Source organism: Crocodylus siamensis, chromosome 1 (genome assembly GCF_052110815.1).
Source record: "Crocodylus siamensis isolate JL-2025a chromosome 1, ASM5211081v1, whole genome shotgun sequence".
NCBI lineage: Eukaryota > Metazoa > Chordata > Crocodylia > Crocodylidae > Crocodylus > Crocodylus siamensis.
In genome coordinates this window covers 107016519-107038576 of record NC_143395.1, presented here as the reverse complement: position 1 = coordinate 107038576, position 22058 = coordinate 107016519, and the positions used below count along the sequence as shown (strand labels likewise).

The following is a 22058-nucleotide window of genomic DNA, read 5'->3' as shown; positions in this document are numbered from 1 at the left end:
ATAATGAACAAAGGCAGCTGTGGTTAAAGTAAGGCAGCATCACATATGTAGGTAAGGCCCCACCTTGTTTACATGTCTACTGCCTGCATCTGCCAATGGGAGAGGAACACAAAGTAAGGCAAGCTAACAGGTTTTTCCAGTTTCCCTTGAAGTTTAGAGAAGAACAAAGGCACAGCCTGGCTAGATAAACATCTCGTAACTACTTTAAGAACAGTATTCTAGCCAGTGAGACTGAAAAAAGTGGAAAGGTGTGTAAATACAGCTGCCAAAGATGTATATGACATTACATTTTCTCCCCATCAAACAAAATTTGCGCAGGAATAGGGGCTTATAGAGATACATTTTGAGTGGAATCATGGGAGCTGCTTTAACTATATATTTCTCATTAAGGGAAAAGAAAGCAGAGAGGAAAGAGAGTTTGTTTCCTCTTACTCCCCTTCCCATCCCCTGATCACATCATTTTACTGCTGTAGATGCCTATGTCTCTTTCTCTACACACACATTTTTACAAAAGATGTTATTCAAAGTAATGTTTTAAGGTACAGGGTTTTAAATATTCCCGAAGTTGCTGGTAAAATTTGGTTTGACTCACAATTTTAATTGTATAACTAGCTTGCGCTGGTCTGCTGAGTAGTCACTTAAGCCAGATTTCCTGTATCAGTGGGTTATATTACCCTGGGTGCATCTACATGAGACATTTACTGTAGTTACCTAATTAGCTCCACAGTAAAATCTCAGCATCTACCTGTGTGGCCTTATTAGGCTGCAGTAACTATCCTGCAGCAGCATTATTTAGTACACTGCAGCCAGAGCCAACCTGAGCAGGGTGTGGGGCCCGGGGCAAATCAGTCCATGCGGGGCCCCAGACCCAAAGACACTGCCAATGGCAGTGGCGATGGGGAATGTGGATAGCAAGCAGCTGGACATGGAGTGGCCACTTCACCCAGCTCCGTGCTGGTGCTCCTCCCAGCTTTGTGGGCTCCCACAAAGAGTAGGGCCAAAGGTGGTTGCCCCAATTCACACCCCCTTGGGATGGCCCTGACCGCAGCACACATGTAGATGCTGATGGGGCTGGCTGGGGCATGAGGGGGCAGTATGGGGGCTGCCTACTGGCTAGCCCCACACTGGAGCACCCTCATGCCCCAGTCAGCCCCTCTGCAGCACATTGAGCAGGGTTGGAGCAGCCCCAGGCTAGCAGGTTGGCTCCCCTCTTCCCCCCCCACCCTGATCTTCTGCAAGTTGGAGCTGTTCCAACCTGGTTCAACATGTTATGGTTCCAAGCACATATGTAAACAGGACCCAGAAACAGTAAACTCTGGTGCAAACTCTGCTGGAGTTTATTTAGTTGAATTAACTGCATGTGTAGATGTGCCCCCTGTCTACCTACTAATGCCCTTTGACACATTTGCCTGCAGCATTTAAAAGAGAGGTGTCATAGGGCCCTGGCAGATGTTACATTTATTAGGTGATTAATGTGTTAATTGGTTATAAACTGTCACATGACACAAGGTAAGCCAATGTATAGCCTGGTAAGCCAGCCACAAATATCATATTTTCTCAAATACAACACACGGCTTTTTCCCCCCAAACTAGCAGGTAGATATTGGAGTTTGCAATATATGAGGAAATATGGTAACAGCAGTTTCTGCAACTTAGGCCCCTGTTAGACATGCAGGTAAAGCTGTGATGGTATCTGATGTGCAATCCACACAATCACACTTCCTGCCATACCACATGTGTATGATATGAGGCATGACTGTGGGATTGTGTATCGGATCCCATTAGCTAGGGACAGACATTCAAAAAGTCTGAGACTGAATTGATTCAATCTTTGCAGTTTAGTCTAACCTGGCTAGACTAAACCACTTTGTAACTGCAGAGATATACTAGACATGCAGACACATGCCTGCAGTGGCTCCGGCTAGAAGCTGGGGGGGCGGGGGCAGGGGGCTAGATCAGCCTTTCCTTTGCTGCCACAGAACTGAGCTGACAGGGTGGGGGGGGCCCACAGGACACTCTGATTAGCCCACCAAGGAACTGATAACAGTGTTTATCACCCCATTAAGAAAACAACAGAGGGACAGTACCAGCTACCTGTTGATTCTGCCTATTGATTCTACTTGTTGACTCAGCACAGACCGTACCCAGCATGTGGTCTGCTAGCTGATACATAGACACCTCCTGAGGAAGGCAGAAGAGATGGGGGAATTCCTGCTTGGCAGGAAGTGGTGAGGGGGAGGGAGGAAGCAGCCACAGTCTCTGCTGGAGCTGCAGCAGAGAGCAGAGGGGAGGGGCCAGCTCTGCTGTGGAGCAGAGAGTCCCACCCAGCCCAGAGAGCATGCCAAGATGTTGGGGGTATCTGATTTATCTTAAACCAGCAAGGGGTCTGGGACAGACATTGCATAAACTGGTTTGACCCAAATCAATTAAGGCTGATCCTACATTCAACCAGGTTTATTTCAAACCAGTTTCAGCCATTTTCAAACTAGTTTATGTGCACTGAAAATCTGTTACGGGTTTAAACCAGTTTCTGACCACTTAAACTGGTTTATGTGTAATGTCTGTCCCTAGCCATCATGTCTTATTGCCTATGCAAAGGGAACCCAGGATTGAAGATCCCTGGCTCCCTCTGCACCAGTAAGTAGCAAGCCCCCATGACTAGGAGCCCCCTCAGCTGACTGGGCTCCCAACCATGGGGGTGTATCTGGCCACACATTTCATTAATAGTGTGATAGGAACCAGCCACAAAGTTATTGTACATTTCATGGGTTATAACTTTGTGGCTTATTCCTCATTTTATCACCCCATATAATTGATTGATTGTGTGGCTGAGTTACAACTTAAAACATAATTAGCTGGTTAATAACATCTTAAGCCTAATGTGTGGCAGGGGCCTTAAGCTCTGACGAGGTAAAAGCAAAAGTAAAGTTTGCATGAGATCCACAGGGAGTTGAATGATGAGCAGGCTTGAGTTCTCTTTTGCTGCTACTGAGTTACTTTCTGGGCGCATCTACATGAGATGCTACAGCAATGTAGTCGGCGGGCATGGACTCTCCAGATAAGGCTGTGAAAAAGAACATGTATCTCAGATTTCTCTAAACCAAAATGGCTGACAAAACAGAATGGTTTTACACTCATATTCTAATTTAGACTAATACATGTAACTCTCATTAGCATCACTTGAATCATTTTTAAGGGACTATATCTACCTGAGGCAGGAGGGAAAATTTCAACTGTAAACTGCCATTACCTACACTGGAACATAACCAGAAAATTAAGACTAGCATTTTTATGTGTGTGAAAATGTCATATGCTCTTTAATTTCCATAACTGGGAAGGGCTTCAATTGTATTTCTTGCAATTTATGTTTATTAAAAAGAAAGCTGCTCTAATTGCTGAGTGTTTCCTAGTAGTAGGCTAAGGTAGAAAGTCTCAAGCTTTTACTATACAGAAACATCTAAACCTTACATAGGTCCAGTTCATATTTTTTGCTATAATTAAGCTGAGGAATATCTAGAGTAATGCCACTAACTTCAGTTGAGGTCCTTCAGCTTTAGATGGGTGTTACTGAGATCAAAAAAGGCCCTTATTCTCTATTGCTGAGAATCCTTGAAATTCAGTCTGTATTATCACATCATAACACCGCTTGGCAGGCCATGATGGGGCAACACTACTATTAGATATTGGATATGTCTTCACTAGCAGAGCTTAGGGTTCAGTCTCCTATTTAACTTCAAAGCTCTGAGTATGGGCAGGAGCTCATAGGACTAATGGAATACTTCATTCTTCCAAGGATTACCTAGGCTTTTAGACAGCAAGAGCTTGGATGAGCCAATGATGCTGGAGACCATATAACGCACTCTGTAAAAAGGACCATAGAAGGTCCTTTTAATGTCCAACGTTGGTGCAGAGCACAGGTGAAGAGTGAGGGGAGCATTTCGTTTCTGTGGTGAGACTCTCCAGTTGGGTGTGATGGACTCTAGGATAAGAGAAACAGAAGTAAAGAAAATACAGCTGCCTGAGGAAAGAATTTAATTTAGGACTAGAGTAGGGGTTGGCAACCCCTAGCATACATGCCAGAGCACGGCACGAGAAGGCATTTTGCTTGGCATGTGTGTCTTGGGGCAGATGGTGGGGAAGAGTCCACGGCTGCACTGCCACAACAAGGATCAGGCCTCTTGCAGATCCCACACTGTCCGTCCAGAGCTGTGTGTGCACCCACTGCTGGCAACAAACCAGGCTGGGGCTCCACAGACCCTGGTGCAGCTCCTTGCAGCCTCCCCACTGCTTGCTTCAAGGAGCCTGGGATCTGTGGTGAAAGGCAGGGGCCTACCTAGAGCCCAGGGCAGCTGTGGCAGGCAGCTGGGAAGATGCAAGCAGCTGTACCCAGGCCTGTGGAGCCCCAGCCCAGCTCGTTGCCAGCAGCAGGTGCATGCGCACCTTGGGGCACACAGCAGGGAAGGGGCCCAGGCTGAGCTGCCACAATGAGGATTGAGCCTCTCATGAATCCCTAGCCAAATGCCCCTGGCACACCAATGTCTTACAAGGTTGTGGGTGTTTTTGGCTCTCTGCCCAGACATGTTGCCAACCCCTGGGCTAGAGCCTCAACTCGACTGAAGCCATAGGTATCCTGCCACTTACTGGAATCCTCAGCCATGCTTTGCAAATCCAGGCTCTTCATAAAATGAATGTGAGAAGTTAGGTATCTCTGAAACCATGGAATAGGGAGCTAACAAAAGCAGACACAAATGAAATGTACAGGAAATGGGTGCAACCTGGGTGTCTATGCAGCTGACCTGCCTAGCAGTGGGCATTTTGCTTATCAAGCTTATAGTCTTCAACCATGAACCTATTTCTGGGGTGAAATGCCTAAACTTGGTTGTCCCATCTGCAGAAAAGCTGAATGACATCCAGGAACATGAATGTGTGCCCTGAGTGGCTGTGGGGGGGCACTGTGGCACTGGGAGCATGGTGGTGGTAAGTGGGGAGCCCTTGCAGATGTTGACAGTGGCAAGGGCGTGGGTGGTGAGTGGTGACCAACTGCAGGCGCTGCTGACAATTGTAGGGGGTGTACTGCCACGCTTAGGGGGTGCACGTGCAACCCTGTGGCAGGGCACTGTTTGTGCCTGCCACTTTAAGGGCTTGGAGCTGGCAGCTGCCAGGTGCCTGATGAGGGCAGCCATTTTGGATTCAGGGCTGCCCATATAAGCCAGGCAGTTTTGCTGTTAGAGGCTAGGCAGTAATACTACCTGGCTGGAGGGCTGCTGTGGTCATCTGGAGGTAAGGATAGGAGCTGTAGGGGATGGATAGGAGGCTCCTGGTCCTGGGTATGACCTAAAACTGCACCCTGCTGGGAGTGGGTGGCCTGGTGGGGCTCCCAGTGGTGCGGGAGCCCCCAGGAAATGTCAGGTCAGTTACCCACCCTGGTGAAAGGTGGGTTGGGGTGCCTTAACCTGTAGCTCCCATGACTGGGTGGGTTACCCCTTTGTTTGGAGGGCACAGAAGGTGGACACTTGGAGACTGAGAAAAGGACCATAGACTCAGGCCTGTTTGAGTTTCCCCTGACTGGTCCATGCTGGGGCCAGTACTGGAATGGTTGAAGGGCCAAGGGCCCACTGTGAGGGATGCCCAAGAGCTGAGGGTCTGGGGTTCTGCCTGGCCTAGAGGTGGGCCAGGGCTAGTAGCTGAAGGTCCTGGTGTGGGGTTCACACCTGAAGGGGAACCAGTTCAGGGGGCTATGTTGCCTGGTATGATGGTGGAAGAGGCTGCCTGGGGGGAGGAATCTAGGCAGGGTCTGATAGTAGGATTCTGGGGCCCAGTGTGGGGGCTGGTGATTATGTGAATATCAAGATGCCATCTACAAGGCTTGGGCTGTGGTGTAGGGGAGGAAAGGAGCTGCAGATAGTGCCCCCTGGCATGGGGGCATGAAATGGGCAGCCTCCTGCTTAATTAACATCCATTAATTAATTATAACAACAAGGTGTGGTGAGCGAGAACATGGGCAGTTAGCCCAGGAACAGGTGGGTGGACTACACTGAGATTGGCCCTGAGCAGGCCCCCTGCTACAACCCCCTACACACTGCCAATATCCAGGAATAACCAATAATCTAGTAGTCAGAGCACTACCTTGTGACATCAGAGTCTCATTCAGTACAAGGACTTGAACTCACATCTTAGGTGAATTACTTAGTAAGCAGGATATAATAGGCTTTTTGAAAAAAGAGTCTGTCATACCCTCCTGTTCTGCTTTGAATTAAATTGTCACTATTCATTGGAAAAGAACCTGACCTCTAGTACAGTGATTGGGATAACAAGCTGGCATATGGGAGCTCAAAGTTTCAGTCTTAGTGTCAGTAAATTATTAATTTATTTATACGAAGTGGAATAACTGAAACAGGAGTGAGAGAATGGTGGGAGAAAGAAAACCACTATAGCTTGGTGATTAGCAGGGATCTTAGTTTTCTCTGATAAAATCACAAATTCTCTGACAAAAAATTGCAAATTCTCTGATTTAAAACCCCCAAAATCCGTTATTAAAATTAAAAGCCCCCCACAGCCTCCCCTAGCCCTGCTGATGCCCCTCACTCACCCTGCAATGACTCCCCAGCTCTGCTGGTGCCCCTCACTTGCCCCCAAAGCCATCTCAACCCTGCTGGTGCCCCTCATTGCCCACACAACATCCCCCCCCGCCCTATTCATGCCTCTTGCTCCCACCCACAGCCCCTGCCCCTGGCCCTGCTGGAGGGGGCCCCCAGCTGCCAGGGCTCTGGGGCCAGAGACCCAGGGCCTCCAGCCCCCTGCAAGTCCTCAGGCTCCAGTAATGAAGAGTGCAGCTGAGTTGAGAGGAGCTGTGCTGACTGAGAGCCTCAGGCTCTGCCCTTCCCCCTCCCCCTTCTCCTCTGGGCAGGGCAGGAGGCTTCTCTCCCTGTTAGCAAACAGCTTTTGCAGGCTAGGGCTCAACCAGCCTGCAGAGCTCTTTGCAAAAGCAGGGAATCCACAAGTTTCTCTGCTAAAAGGAGAAATCCATGTTTTGTCTGATAAAAAGGGGAAATCCATAGTTTTCTCTGTTTTTCTGTGGGAAATGGAAAACCAGGATCCCCAGTCATTAGGGTACTTGAAGGTAATCTATTTTCAGAGCCTTTCCAGCATGACCACACCCTCCTGTGAGGCTCAGTCACCTCCACTTAGTCTGTGATGCTAACCTTTATCACGTTGGGTACAGAAAGAAGTTCAGCCCAGCTGTAACTCAGAACAATTTTTGCAAAGTGTTTTGAGTTATAACATTACTCCAGACCAAACAGAAGTTCATTGTTGTTGCAGGGGGGAGGGGAATCTAGCTGCAAGCTGGGAGCCTGCAGCCTGGTTCCCAAAGCAATGGCCAGGCTCTCTGCCAGTGCTCGCTGTTTTCAGAATGGGAGGGGCGAAGGCCATGGAGGGAGCTCATTCTTGGGACTCCCCAGCTGGTGCTGAAGGGTGGGGTGGGTGAATTGGAACCCCCCCAACCTTGGGGGGCTGCAATACACCTGTAACCCCCCCCCAGGCGGAGCTCTGCTTCCTTTCCCCCCTCCCATTTTGAAAACGGGGACAGGCTGGGAGCTCGGAACACGCAGGTTACAAAAGACCCTACATTTTTTTTTTTTTTTTTTTTTTTTTTTTTAACATCTTTATCCCATACCCCATACAATGAGGGGTCAGACTTTCACCTAATCGGCCATTTTGAAGCAGATTTGAAGCCATGCACTTGTGTTTGGTCACAGCTATAAACTGCTTTCTGTGGCCAGATGTGACAAGCAAAAATTGTCACTCTATCTGCAGCCTTAGCTCCATGCTTCCTCTCTTGCTGCCGCTTATACTCCTCATGAACAACCTCCTTCAAGTCCCTCTTTAAAGCTCTCTTTGCACAATGCCCATATATATATAGACATATACTGTTTCTGTGCTTATAATTAAGTTGCAAGTTCTCTGGGCTATTGTCACGGGGTCACGTAGGTGCCCCGTGACTGGGATTGAAATTGACAGAGCTGCCAATCACCAGGGCAGCTCAGTTGCCAGGGTGACCAGGAGGGTCAGGTGGCCAGAAGGGGGCAGGGCCGGGCCTTTACAAACAGCCCAGGCCGGAGCCTGACCAGCTGGAGCTGGAGCTGGAGCTCTGTGGCAGAGCTGGCCTTATCTTGCTGACTGGCTGCAATGATGCTAGGGGGGAGAGAGAGAGCCCGGACAGATGTATGGGTGAGAGTCCAGCATTGAGTGGTGTTGGCATTATGAGCTTGGGCGCTTATGTTATGTTGTAGCTGGCTGGCTGACTCTTTTACTTATGGTTATACCGGAGGACCAGGTGAAGCTGTAGGGGCGTGAGGAGGCCTCATGGGGGCTCCCCAGTAGCTTGGGGGTTCCCGGTGCCCAGGGGGGCACAGCGAGTGGTGCCAGGGGGGCACAGTGGTTTGCGCTGGAGAGGCCCTTGGTGTGTGGGGGTTGTAGCCCCACCCGCAGGAGGCGCGGCACAGGCCCCAGTGTGGGGCAGCAGGCATTGGAGGTGCGGCACAGGCCCCAGTGTGGGGCAGCAGGCACGGGAGATGGGCCCTGTGGGGCAAGGCCTCGGCACGGCAAGCCCAGGGGTGCCGGTAGCGGGGTGCAGGTTGCTTAACCGGCCCGGGGGCGCTGGTAAAAGGGCGGCAGGCGCGTGACCAACCGAGGGGTGCCAGTAGAGGGGTACCAGTGGCGTGGTAGGCCCAGGTAGATTGGAGAGGGGCACCAGGGAGTAACAAGCCCCAGGGTGGGTGACAAGCCCGGGGGTGCCAGAGAGGGGCACCAGAGCAGGACGAGCCCAAGGGGCACCGGAGAGGGCGCCGAAGGGCAAGGGACCCAAACAATGTCCAGAGAACAGCTGCGAGGCTTGGGGCGTGCTGAAGGGGAGGTAGGAGGCACACATTGCCCTTAAGGCAGGGGTGCGCTGAGGCACCCCATACGGAGTAGGGGTAGTAACACTCACACCATTCACCAGGGGATAAAGGCAGCCTCCCATCTGAACTAATTGTCATCAAAGACGTGGCGGGTGAGAACCAGAGGGTGCTGAATCACCTTGAGTGACGGTAGGGGGCGCTAGGGAGTACACAGCCACTCCTAGGCCCCACGCCCTCACAGCTATCTACACAGTGACCCTGATCCATGACTAGGGCACCCATGTGCTATGACAATATAAGTACAATATATGGTAATAAATAAATACGTCCACAAAAATATACATATGGTGCCACCCTACTGCTGCATGGGGGTGGTATTGATTCCCACTCTGGGTGTCTCCCCTTTTTTTCTGGTTCAGATGCTGTCTGAGTAGGCCCTGATCCTATTTCTTCGCTGAGAAGAAAAATCGAAGGATTGGATATGACTGGTATATCACCTTTGTAAATTAGGACCAATTAATTAACATTAGAGACCTTCATCATTTTTTCTCCCCATAGTTCCTTTTTCTGCTTGGTGAATTCTGACCTTCCCCAGGCCTTTCCAGCTGAAGCACAACTTTTCCCCTTTTCCACCTCCTGCCAACTTTAACAATCTTCTATCTCTCCATACCTGAATTCAAATGCTAAATGGTAAAAATACAGTAAACTGGGATTTATCATTTACTGTCTCATAGTATAAGGATTAAGGATCACAAAATGAAACTAGTAGGTAGGAAGTTTCTTTTTAACACAGCATATAATTAAAATGTGGAACTTGTAACCATAAGATGTTGTGAAAGCTGACAGCCTAATCAGATTAAAAAAGAGACTGGACAAATTCTTGGAAGAAAAGTTTTTCAACAGTTATTGAGCATGGGAGTTAGGGATGCAGCTTCTGAATCAGAACTTCCTGGACCTTAAATGCTGGAGGCTGCAAGTGGGAGAGGAACAGGGGAAAAAACCCTGGTCAAACCCTGTTCACTCTCCCTTTCAGCATCCACCCCTTTGACACAGGACTACTTGGTGCACATAAGGAACATAGGTTTGAGCCCACACAGAAACAGTTTTAAGTGGGATCCCAGGTTTTCTGTTTGCTATGGAAAAACACAGATTTTCTCATTTTAGGAGAAAAATGTTGAAATCATGGGTTTCCCCTTGCAGGCTGGTAGAGTTTCAGCTTGCAAGGGGCTGGGGAGAGCAGGAGCAGGGTAATTAGGCAGGGGGCACTATGTGCATATGTGTGCAACAGCTTGCTTGTGGGAAAAATTTGTAAGCGGATTTCATAGACATTAGGGCTGGGAGGGACCTCGGGAGATCGAGTCCAGCCCCCTGCCCAAAGGGCAGGAAGTCAGCTGGGGTCATAGGATCCCAGCAAGATAAGCATCCAATTTACTCTTGAAGGTGTTCAATGTAGGAACCACCTCCGCTGGCAGACTGTTCCAGACCTTGGGGGCTCGGACAGTAAAGAAATTCTTCCTTATGTCCAGCCTGAAACGGTCTTGCAGGAGTTTGTGACCGTTTGACCTCGTCATCCCTTGGGGCGCTCTGGTGAACAAATGTTCCCCCAGATCCTGGTGGTCACCCCTGATAAACCTATAGTGGCCATCAGATCACCCCTGAGCCTGCACTCTTTCAGGCTAAAGAGTCCCATGGCTCTCAGCCTGTCATTGTAAGATCTGTTTTCCTGACCTCTGATCATGCGTGTGGCTCTCCTCTGGACTCTCTCAAGCTTCTCCACATCCTTTTTGAATTGTGGAGCCCAAAACTGGACGCAGTACTCCAGCTGCGGCCTCACCAAGGCCGAGTACAAGGGGAGAATGACGTCCCGGGATTTGCTTGAGAAGCATCTATGGATGCAAGCCAGTGTTTTGGTTGCTTTACTAGCCGCAGCATCGCACTGGGGGCTCATGTTCATCTTGTGGTCAATGATGACCCCCAAGTCTCTTTCTTCTGTAGTGCTATCCAACGTAGCACTGCCGAGCCTATAAGGAAGCTGCAGGTTTTTCCTCCCAAGGTGGAGAACCTTACATTTTTTGGTGTTAAACACCATGAGGTTCTCGTCTGCCCATTTGCTGAGCTTGTCCAGGTCAGCCTGGATCACCCGCCTATCTTCTGGCGTGGATGCTTTGCCCCAAAGTTTGGCGTCATCGGCGAACTTGGCCAGTCCACTCCTGACTCCAATGTCCACATCATTAATGAAGATGTTGAACAGGATGGGTCCAAGGACAGAGCCTTGAGGGACCCCACTGGTCACAGGGCACCACTATGAGTGACTGCCATCAGTTACAACCCTCTGGGTCTGACCACGGAGCCAGTTTTCCAGCCAGCGGATCGTGGTGGAGCCAAGGCCACAACTGGCCAGTTTGGCCAAGAGGTGATCATGGGATACCAGATCAAAAGCTTTTTGGAAGTCAAGATATATGACATCAATCTCTTCTCCCTTGTCCAATAGGGATAGGTCACCTGGTCATAGAAGGAAATGAGATTGGTCAAACAAGACCTACCTGCAACAAACCCGTGCTGGCTAACCCTTAGGATGTTAGCCTGGGCCCGTCCCTCAAGGATGGCCTCCTTAATAAACTTTTCTAAGATCTTCCCCAGGATAGAAGTCAGGCTAATGGGCCTGTAATTAGCTGGATCCACTCTCCTCCCTTTCTTGAAGATCAGCACCACATTGGCCTTCTTCCAGTCTTCGGGCACTACACCAGAGCACCAGGAGTTTTCAAAGATCCGTGCCAGGGGCTGGGCTATGACGCTCGCCAGCTCCTTGAGTACCCTGGGGTGCAGATTGTCAGGGCCGGCTGACTTGAAGGTATCCAGCTTCTCAAGGTGTTCCTTCACGAGGTCAGCATTGATGGAGGGTAGGGGATTCCCCTCACCCAGATTTCCCTGTCCCATAGCAGGCATGGGCATCCCGTGTGACTGATGAAAGACTGACGCAAAGTACCTATTTAATAGGTTGGCTTTTTCCTGGGCGTCAGCTGTCAGTTGCCCCATCTGGTTTAGCAGGGGTCCAACATTGCCCTTGCTTTTCCTCCGGCTCCCTACATATCTGAAAAAGGACTTTTTTGTTGTCCTTGATGCTTGAAGCTAGTTGCAGCCTTGTAAGCTGGCAGCTGTTGGCTCAGGGCTTCTCACCCTGCTGCCCTCCCTCTGGGTGCCCCTGCATCACCATGGCAAGGTGTCTCTGTCTGCCTGACAGTAGCAGGCATGGCAGCATGGAGTTGAGCCCCCTCCCACTGCTACTGGGTGGGCAGGAAGTGCCTTGCCATGGCAACATGGGACTGCCACTGGGTCTTGCCCACTGGGCTGCAGAGGCCCCAAGTGAGAGCAACAGAGTAGGAAGTCCTGATCCCGCCACCGCCAGCTCACATCTGCGCCACTCCCCCACCTTGGGCTTTGTTCCAGCTGTTATGCCTGCAAGGGTGGGGGAGCTCGGCTCCGCACTCCCAGGGGGAGTAGCCAGGGCTCTGGTGCTGCTGTGGGGGGGAGGGAGGGAAGGGAGCTGCAGGCCCAGGTCTCTAGCCGCATAGCCCTGGCAGCTGGGGGCCCCCATCTGCAGACTTGGGGAGGGTAGGGGGCTGTGGACTGGTAATGGCATGGACAGGGAACTGGCATAAGAGGGCTGCTCAGCATTACAAAACAGTGGAGTGGGACAGTTTCAGCTGGACTTGTGTCCTGGTGAGTGAAGGGGCAAGGAGAGCTCTGAAATTCCATGATTAAAAAAATCCCAAAATCAAATGCCAAAATGTATAGGTATTTAGAATTTATTTTATTATAGTGATAGAGGCACTGGCAGGCTTCCACATTTCTTTAAAACTGTAAATACGTTAGAAATGGAGTATTGTTATAATATTGTTAGAGATGGAGTGTTGTTAGAAATGCACAGTTTGCATCTGGTACCTGATAAGTAAAAAACACTGCCACGGACTTTTTTTTCCTTGGCTAGCTTTGCTACAGTTTTTCTTATGCTAAATCACTCTCCCCCTCAGCCTCTCCCTGGTTTTCTCATGCAGATTACAGAAACTGGAATTCAACTGACTGTGTCCTTGAAAGCGGGGGGGATTTAAACTCTTAGTGACCTAAAGAACTTTCTGAGCATGCGCAATTAGCTGATGCATATTTACCTATCTGCCCTGCATACTTAAGTAGTTAATTATAATATACATGTGATGAAGTGACGTAGCCACATACATGTTTGTATGAAATGGAAATGAGCTGTAAGAGTTCCTGTTTCTGCACACGTGCCCAGGAGGGGAAGGATAAAATACCAGCTGAGAATTTACTCCGAACCCCTGAGGAATCTGAGTCCTTTGACTCTGCCCCGACCCTATTTGCAAATGCACCTTTTGTGCTGCTAATAAGTGTGTGTCTGAGATTTCTTCGCGTGCCTCCAGAGAAACGAACCACAATTTTTTGCAACAAATACATCAGTTAAATATTGTGTTCAACTGATAGTTTTTAGTCATGTTGGCTTAAAAGATAACACCTTTTGCATGCCGACTACTTGTATTCTTATTAGACCAACTAGACAGTTGCAAACTTTTTTTTCTTTATTTGCAAGTTTTTGGGCACATGTATCCTTCCTCAATGCAAAGATCGTAAAATTTTTCTTATGTCTAAGAAAGGCCACATGTGCCCGAAAGCTTGCAAATAAAGAAAATTTTCTTTTTGCAACTGTCTAGTTGGTCTAACAAAAGATATCGCCTCTTACACACTGACTGCTTGCATTAGACCTACACGGCTAAAACCTGTATCCCTGAAACATGGAAGATATCATAATTAGCCATTTTGAAATGAAAACTTCATAATTTTAGAAGAAGGAAGCAAAATTCAACTAATGCAAAAGCAGGAACATGAGAGGAGGGAGGGAAGGTCAAAGGTGCTCCAATAGGGGGACACCAAGTGAAACACACCAGCCAGTGCGCTGAACTAGTCCAAGAAGCCAGTGGCTGTTGCCCAGTAAAACTTTGTCTGGAGACATGAACAGATGAGGGAGTGGAAAACAGCCAGACTGGCACCTGGGGTTCCTCCATCCATAGCCTCCTTCTGGGTTAGATCAATGACCAGCTTAGCTAGGACCTATTTGTTGCACACAGGAGACTGGGGGTTTGGGCCCACACAGAAGCCTAACCCCCTTTGTTGCTGGAAAGGGCCATTAAATGTGCCACAACTGAATACCTGGAGCTACTAAAGTAAAAACAGGGACAGGAGTGGTAGTCAAAGGTTAATAACAAGTGCTCCAAGGGGGATACACCGAGCAGAGCATGCCAGCCAGCACCCATAGCCCCTGAAACGAGTCCAAGGAGCCAGCAGATGCTGCTTAGTGAAACTTCCTGGAGACATGCATGGACGTGGAACTGGAAGACCCCCCCCCCCCCCCCCCCCCCCCCCGCAGAACCACATTCTTGGTGAGTTCAAAGACCAGCTTTGTTAGAGCCTCTCAGTGATACATGCCTATTTGTAGGGGCAGTTTAGGTCCAGGGGCCTCTGCCGATCAGGGGCCCCCTCGGGGAAAAAAGCATGCAGCATGGTCCAGCATGGTGCTGTGCGGGTAGCTGTGCAGTGGCAGTGGCAGCGCTGCCCAGCAAGGTGCTTGGCAGCGGCAGTTGCCAGGGGTGCATCCTCCTGTCTGGCTACCACTGGCAGCAGCAGTGCAGTGCAGGCCGGGCTGCTGCGGAGGCATGTCCTGCTCACTCCAGTGAAGTGGGTCCCTGGGCTGGGGGTAATGGGTGGATGGGGGGCAGGTGGATGGGAAGCTTCTTCGGGCAGTCAGAGCTCCTGGTTATGCCTCCCTGCGCTAGGTGCACAGCTGGTCCCTCACCCCTCAGGTGAGGGGGGGAAATAAAGACCCCCCTTCCTGGGAAGTGCTCGAGCTCCACAGGGGGACTGCAGCAGGAGTTGCCCTCCCACCCAGTTCAAGATGACTCCAGAGGAATTTGTGAGGAACCTAAGTGGCAAAGACAGATCAGGGCCACGGGCTGGGCCTGGCCTGGCTCAGGGCTCAAAGGGGACTGAATGAGCCCTCGGGAAGAATGAGGATGTTTTCATCTGGCCCTTTGCCTCAGAGCTGAAACCTGAGTTCTCAAACCTTTGCACTCAATACATCTTGCTCCATAGACTCAAGGCATCCTCTGCCTCTCTTAGAGTCTAGACCCAGGACATCCCATCTTAGACTCCAGACACTCCTCCATAGACTCGAGGCACCTCGCCACAGACTGAAGACAGCCCTTCTTAGACTCAGGAACTAAGGAACTCAGGAAATTCCTGTGATAGTTCCTACTATGCACAGATCCTGTCCTTCCTGCAGTTAGTGGCATGCAGGAAGCCAACTACCTCCTTTTTTAAAGATTGAAGATAAAGCTACTGTCACCTCCCAGGAGCCTATGGGAGCTCTTCCAGAAAGGTGATACAGCTGTAGTGTCCAGTGAAACTTCGATTCTGGGGAGAAAGCCTTGAAGGAAGCATGGAGGGAGATGCTGTCTGCACTGATGGTCCAAGCCTAAGGCAGAGTTTGGCAGGGTCTCTCAGAGCCTGAGCTGAAAAATTTGGAGGATGGGGGAAGGTGTTTGTAATTTTCTGAAGGGTGATGGTTTTGATCTCCTTGAGTACAGGCAGAACAACATATTTAACAGGTCTATTTATTAATGCTTTTTGAAACAGTCATGCTTCAAATGAACAGGTGTGGGGGGCCTCTAATTTTCTGTTTGCCCAGGGCCCCAATAAATCTTAATTTGCCAGTGCCTACTTGCTGTGCCTTGGGAACCTTGGATTTATGCCCCCAAGAAAACAGGGAATCAGGGGGGCCACCAAAGACATAGCAACTAAGTACAGGTGACAAATAAAAATAAAATGGGGAAAGGAGTGAGGGCCACAGGTTAGTAACAAGGGAGCCAGAAGGGGACATAAGCAGAGCACACCAGCCAGCGCTCGCTGCCCCCTGAACAAGAAGAGAGAGTGCATGACACTGCCCAGTGAAACTTTGGGAAGGATGGGAATGGAAGAATGAGAGCAAAACAGCCCTGTGCTCTCCTGAGGTTCCCCTGGCCAGAGTCTCCTTTCTGGTCAGATCAATGGCCAGCTTGATGGCCAGCTTAGCCAGATCTGTATGACACAGGACACTGGGCAAGAGGGACCCATGGTCGAGGGAGGGGGGTTCAACGGGTACAGAAAATCCTCAAACAATTGCAACCCATACTAGAATGAGACCCTATTCGTAAGAGATCTTCCCAGAGTCACCCACACATTTCCACCACCCTCACAATCACTATACCCCACAACAGAGCCATCAGCATTCCCGGATCTTACAGCTACACCTCCAGAAATGTAATATATCTCACCCAATGCACCAAATGCCCTGATGGACAATACCTAGGAAAGACCAAACAACAACTGCGCACCAGAATGAATGCACACCGGAAATCTATCAAGGACAGGAATACCCAATTACCTGTGGGGGCACATTTCTCAAAAGAAAACCACTCACTCTCCAATCTCTCAGTCCTGATCCTCAAAGAAAACTTACAAAACACTTAGTTGCATAGTTAGTAGGGTCAGAAGGGACCTGAACAGATCATCAAGTCCGACCCCCGGCCATGGCAGGAAAGAGTACTGGGGTCAAATGACCCCAGCAAGGTGTACATCTAGCCTCCTCTTAAAGACCCCCAGGGTAGGAGCCTGCACCACTTCTCTTGGAAGTTGGTTCCAGATCCTAGCTGCCCTGACCGTGAAGTAGCGCTTCCTGATATCTAGCCTAAATCTACCCTCTGCCAGCTTGTGACCATTACTCCTAGTCACCCCTGGTAGTGCTTGGGGGAACACGGACTCTTCCACTGCCTGCTGGTCCCCTCCGACTAGTTTGTAACAGGCCACTAGATCCCCCCTCAGCCTTCTCTTGTGGAGGCTGAACAGGTTCAGGTCCTGTAGCCTCTCCTCGTAGGGCCTGCCCTGCTGCCTCCAGATCATGCGAGTGGCCCTCCTCTGGACCCTCTCCATGTTGTCCACATCCATCCTGAAGTGTGGTGCCCAGAACTGGACACAGTACTCCAGCTGCGGCCTGACCAGTGCCGCATAGAGGGGGAGCATCACCTCTTTGGACCTGCTTGAGATGCATCTGTGGATGCATGACAAGGCGTGGTTGACCTTCCTGACTGCATCCCCACATTGCCAGCCCATGTTCATCTTGGCATCAATGATGACTCCAAGATCCTTTTCTGCCTCTGCACTGACAAAAAGGTAATTCCCCAGCCTGTAGGTATGGTGCTGGTTCTTCCTCCCCAGGTGCAGCACCTTGCACTTGTCAGTGTTGAACATCCCAGAGATGAGCCTATGAACTCTATTTCATCAACTTCCTGGATACTAAAAATCATGGACTGAATATAGACATGGGATTTATGATACATTATAACCTGCCTGACATCTGACTCCCCTGGTATCTCTCCACTATTCATCCCTTCCTTCTCTCTACCTCCACCCCAGCCTGTCTCTCACCCTGTGACAACCCAGAGATGAATTGTTTTGAAAGTTGCCTAAACGTTTGGAATAGCCTGGGGACAGCCTGAAGTTGAATGGTTTGTCTCAAACATTGTGAGCAAGCACATTGCCGCAAATGCTGACTCTGTGGTGGCGGGTGCTGGGGGAGGTGGGAAGCAATGCCGGTCCTGCGTAGGCGGGTCAGTGCACTGTACCAGCTTCCTTAAGTTGCAGCTTGTGTAAAGTTGGTTGTTTGCTAATCTGAGCATGTGCCAAACAAAGGTCACATTTCGGTCAACTAAGCTATCATTAGAAACCCCCAATGAGCCCACCGACTCAAATGGGGAAGTTTCTAGAACTCTAAACTGTGCAAGTCCGAGTGACGACAGCCAGAGGCGGAACCACCATGAGGGAACCACCATGAGGGAAGAAGATAAGAGGCGGACAGAAAAACGCGTGCTCGTTGACCCATCACCCGCGGATCAAGAAAGAAGTGCCAGCGACGGAGACACGCGCCGACAACGCAGGATCCAGGGGTGGTGATATCTCTCTCAAGTTTTCCTTCCTTCTCCTTGCCTCAGGCGAATGTTTCTAGTAATGAGTTTTGACCAAGGGTTTTAATGTTGTTATTGAGTTAACCAAAATAAAACAGTGAATTGTTCACTTTGAGAGGGTTACCTAACCATGCCGCACAGAGGATTGCAAAAGTACCTCTCCCTTCACCCCACCAAGCAGGACGGGACACACCCCTTGACTCCTCAATCTACATTTTCACTGACTATCTGTGTTGTATGCATACCAGCACAGTCTGGCTTCTTTACTTTTCATTCCATCCAGATAGAGCACACACCAACTGCAGAAACTTCCTCAGCCTGAAGAAGGGTTTTTGAACCCAAAAGCTTGCTTAATAATTTTTTCCCAACTATTTAAGTTGGTCTAATAAAAGATATCAGATTCACCCAAAGAACCTTGTCTGCCGTGTGTATGCTGGGTATGCAGTCTGTGATGCATGTGCAAGTATGTAATGTATGTTGCACGTGTGCTGTGCATATGTGGCTGATGCATATACGTAGTGTCTTTAATTGTGTGGTGTGCATGTCATGCGTGTACTTAGTTTGTATGTCGTGTATGTGGTGAGTATGTAATGTGCGGGCGTGTGTATGATACATGTGCGTGCATGCAGTGTGCACATGGCATACACGCATGTCCTATGCGCACGGAAGTGGTGCATGTACGCACTGTGCCCGTTGTGCACGTGGTGCACACGCGTCTCCGACGCGAGTGGGAGCTGCCCCTCCCCCTACAGCCCGAGGGCGCTGTGCAGCCGGGAGGGGAGGGGTAGGCGCCGCTCCGTCCGGGCCACTCAGGGAAGAACGCGAACCCCTCCAGGAGGTCACGTGACGCCCACAACCCGGAAGCATCTTCTCCGATGGTGCAGGCGGGTAAGTGTGCAACGCCTCACGGAAGTGACGTAATCGCGCCTCGCCTTGCGCGGGAGTAGGCTGCACCTCTATGGTCTTTCTCCTTTTTCTTTTCCCCTCCCCCACACACGCACACCCCTCCCCCTTCCTCCCTCTTCCTTCGGCGAGAAGGGAAATGGCGGCCGTGCTGCGCTAGGGGAGCGGGCCGGCCTTGCAGTTCCGCCCGCCAGGTGAAGCCCGGGAAAAAGGGCGCGGGGTGGGGGAACAGAGACGGGCAGGAATCGGGACCGGGACCGGGACGGGACAGGAGGCCTTGCACTTCGCTTCGTTCTGTTCCGCGAGGCCTATGGCGCGGCGCGGCGCGGGGCGGGGCGAGGCGAGGCACGGGACCCCCCCCGTTCGAATGTTGGGGGGTGCGAGACCAACGAGAGTCCGCGTCCTCGGCCCCCCCGCTCAGTGGCGCGCCCCTCCCTCACGGGCCCGCTCCGCGCGCGGTGGGGCGGGCCTTGGGGCGGGGCGTGTGTGTGTGTGTGTGTGTGTGTGTGTGTGCGTGCGTGCGTGCGCGCGCTTCCGACGCTTCCCTTTTCGTCCCGTTGGGGGAGGGGCAGGGCTGCGCCCCTAACGGTTGCGATGGAACGTCCTCGATCTGCTTCCCCTTCCACCCCGCGCTGCGGCTGTGGCTCTGCCAGGGCGGTGCTGAGGCGGGCGCTGCCACTTGGTCCCGTCTGGGTCTGGGGAGCAGCTGCCTCCATTGCCTCGGGTGGGGGGACTGCGGGAGGAGGGGAGGATCCTCTGGCCTGGCAGCTGTGTGGGGGAAAGAAAGGAGAAGCCCAGTTAGCTTGTTAAGAGAACGCTCGCCCTCCTCCCAGTAGAGAACCCTGCGTGGGCCATGGAGTTGGCAGATTTTCTTTTTTTTCCCCTCAAATCAGTTTCCAGATGGAACTGGGCAAAGCCCGAGAGTTAAGTTCTGAAGTTCGGCTGTGCACAGCTCCGTCATAGAGTCTGTGCAGCTCTACTGCTGGGCGGGCATCATCTGTCTCAGGCCCGTTGATCCGGGGCTTCGAGTGCTCCCCCAGCCCCAGCAGGCATCCTGTGTTCAAGTCCCGGGCCTAGAGACATGGGGTTCACAGGCCCTCGGTCTTGCTTGATTTTATCCAAATGGCCGGGAAGCCGTGGAGCGGACAGGTGCCTCTGTATCAGCACTACCTGTAGGGTGTGGTGCTGTCCTCGGAGTCATGGTGTAGGCGAGGAGCTGTCTGTGTCATGCCGCTTTGATTCCAGAGTGTGGCAGGGCTCAGGTGCTGCCTGGTCCCTTTCAAACAGGGCCGGAGGAGAGGGAGGATGTGGGTAAGGCTGGTGAGAGGGAAGGATTCCTTGGGCTCTGGAAACTAATGTGGGTTGCCACTTAGAAGAAAGCAAGGGCAGCCTGGCCTAAACAGCTCTGGGCATAACAGGCCCAGACAGGCAATGCTGGTGCCACAGCATTTCCTCCATCGTAGGAAAGGGGGTAAATGGGCCTGTTGAACTTCTGGGTGCACAGCAGCGAAGCTCCTAGTTAACTCTAGGTGTCTTCTGCAATGTTCCCAAGCTGCCCCGCTACATTTGGTGTCAGTTTTATTCTTTATAGTTATTTGAGCCTGTGTTTGATTCAGTAAAGTGTTCTACTGATGTCTGGATTCGTGAAGTACAACCTATTTTGTGACGTGTTCCAGTTCTGCCTGTGCCTGGATAGCAAGGAAGGGAAATAGATTTGGCTCACGTATCAGGACAGATATGGGGTGACTGTTTTTAGTCACCTTTACAAAACTCTCTACAGCCGGTGAAAAATCCTCCTTTAGCGGGGGAAAGGGCAAATAGGTGGACTTTCTGGAGTGTCCATTACTTTCTATAGTAATTTTGGCTGGATACTATAGTAAATGATGCATCCAGTCACTTTAGATGCTCATCACATTCAAATACTGAACGTTTTAAAGGAAAATGCGCATAGTTTTTTATAGGCTAATAGTGCCAGCAATTAGTCTGTGACTCCATTAAATGAATTTGGTAGCATGGATAGGTATAAGATGTTAGTTGTTAAATGATCCCCACATCTCTTTGGACACAGTTAAATAATTAGGTCCTAACTACTGTACTGCTGGGATTGCTTTTATGTGAAGCTGTTCTTTCAGAAAGCCCAGACCTTACTGATTTTCTTAATACTTCCTTAAAACCATCAGGCATTTATATGCATGTTTCGGGAATGGGGTGGAGGCATTTTAATTAGAGCGGCTCTGAGAGCTGGTTTAATTAAAGCACCTGGTGCATCATGTGTGTCAGTGTCCCGGCAGCAGGGGGGTGTTAACTAAAGCTTGTTAACCAAGCTTTATTTAAAGTGACCTTGCTTGCCATTTTTTAGCATGGGGGTGCTGATGCACATGCCACTGGAGTCTGCTGGAGTGCAGTAGTTGCCACGTTCCAGCAGACTCCATTGATCAAGTGTGCTCTGATGCACTGCAGTTACAGCGCTTTGGAGCAGCTTCATTGCATGTGTATAGTCATAGGCACGCATCAGTACCACATGCATTTTTTTTTTTTTTAACTGTTTTGATAGACTTCTGTTTTGCCTACATTGGTGACAATTGTTTTGACAACTTTAGAACTACAGTAATACAAAAATGGCCTTTGGAAGTAATACTCAGCAGGAGTTGGGCATACAAAATGAGTAATGATTTCTGCTCGTTGTATTGTCTTTTAGAGGTTTATCCACAAAACCTTGGGACCCGCAAATAGTGAGAATGCCTAACCTCTTCAAATGCAGCATTGCTTATTGTTGCAGACAACTGATCAGGCTGGGTACATCCACTTAATGCTGCTTGATGATCCCCACTTAGTGGTGGAGGTGGGCAGTGGAAGACACCAAGGTTCTTCCTATTTATTACCTGCAAAGAAACTTTTCTGTGTGACTCCTTGTGTAACTAAGAGCTTGAAAAATGCATCGGTGAACCTCTTTATTTGATGTGTAGTGGGCAGTCCATTTCTGTAGGGTTTAACCTTTTCAGAAATATTTGTTGTGTGTCCAGTTCTGAAAATCGCCTGCCAGTATTCTCAATCTCTGTTGTTGCTTGCTTAGCAAAGCTATAAGCAGCCATAATGTGAAGGTAAGACTGCTTCAGAGTCTTGTGGGCAGAGGTGAGACTGACAGGAATCCTACTTGTCAGCTGCTGCTGTTGCTTTTGTTGCTTGAGAA

At 50.2% G+C, this 22058-nt stretch overlaps 1 protein-coding gene across 7 annotated transcripts in view; it reads left to right on the top strand.

Annotated features, from left to right (window-relative positions):
* The first annotated feature begins 18899 nt into the window (after nucleotides 1–18899).
* BCLAF1 (BCL2 associated transcription factor 1) overlaps nucleotides 18900–22058 on the top strand; it is a 35103-nt gene continuing 31944 nt past the window's right edge. For 2 of the 7 annotated variants that reach the window (XR_016441423.1, XM_090039936.1), the window contains exon 1: nucleotides 18900–19062. The gene's annotated coding sequence lies outside the window, so the exon portion shown is untranslated. The remainder of the gene's footprint in view (nucleotides 19063–22058) is intronic. The other 5 variants (XR_016441422.1, XM_090039910.1, XM_090039928.1 and 2 more) reach the window with 3 other exon arrangements.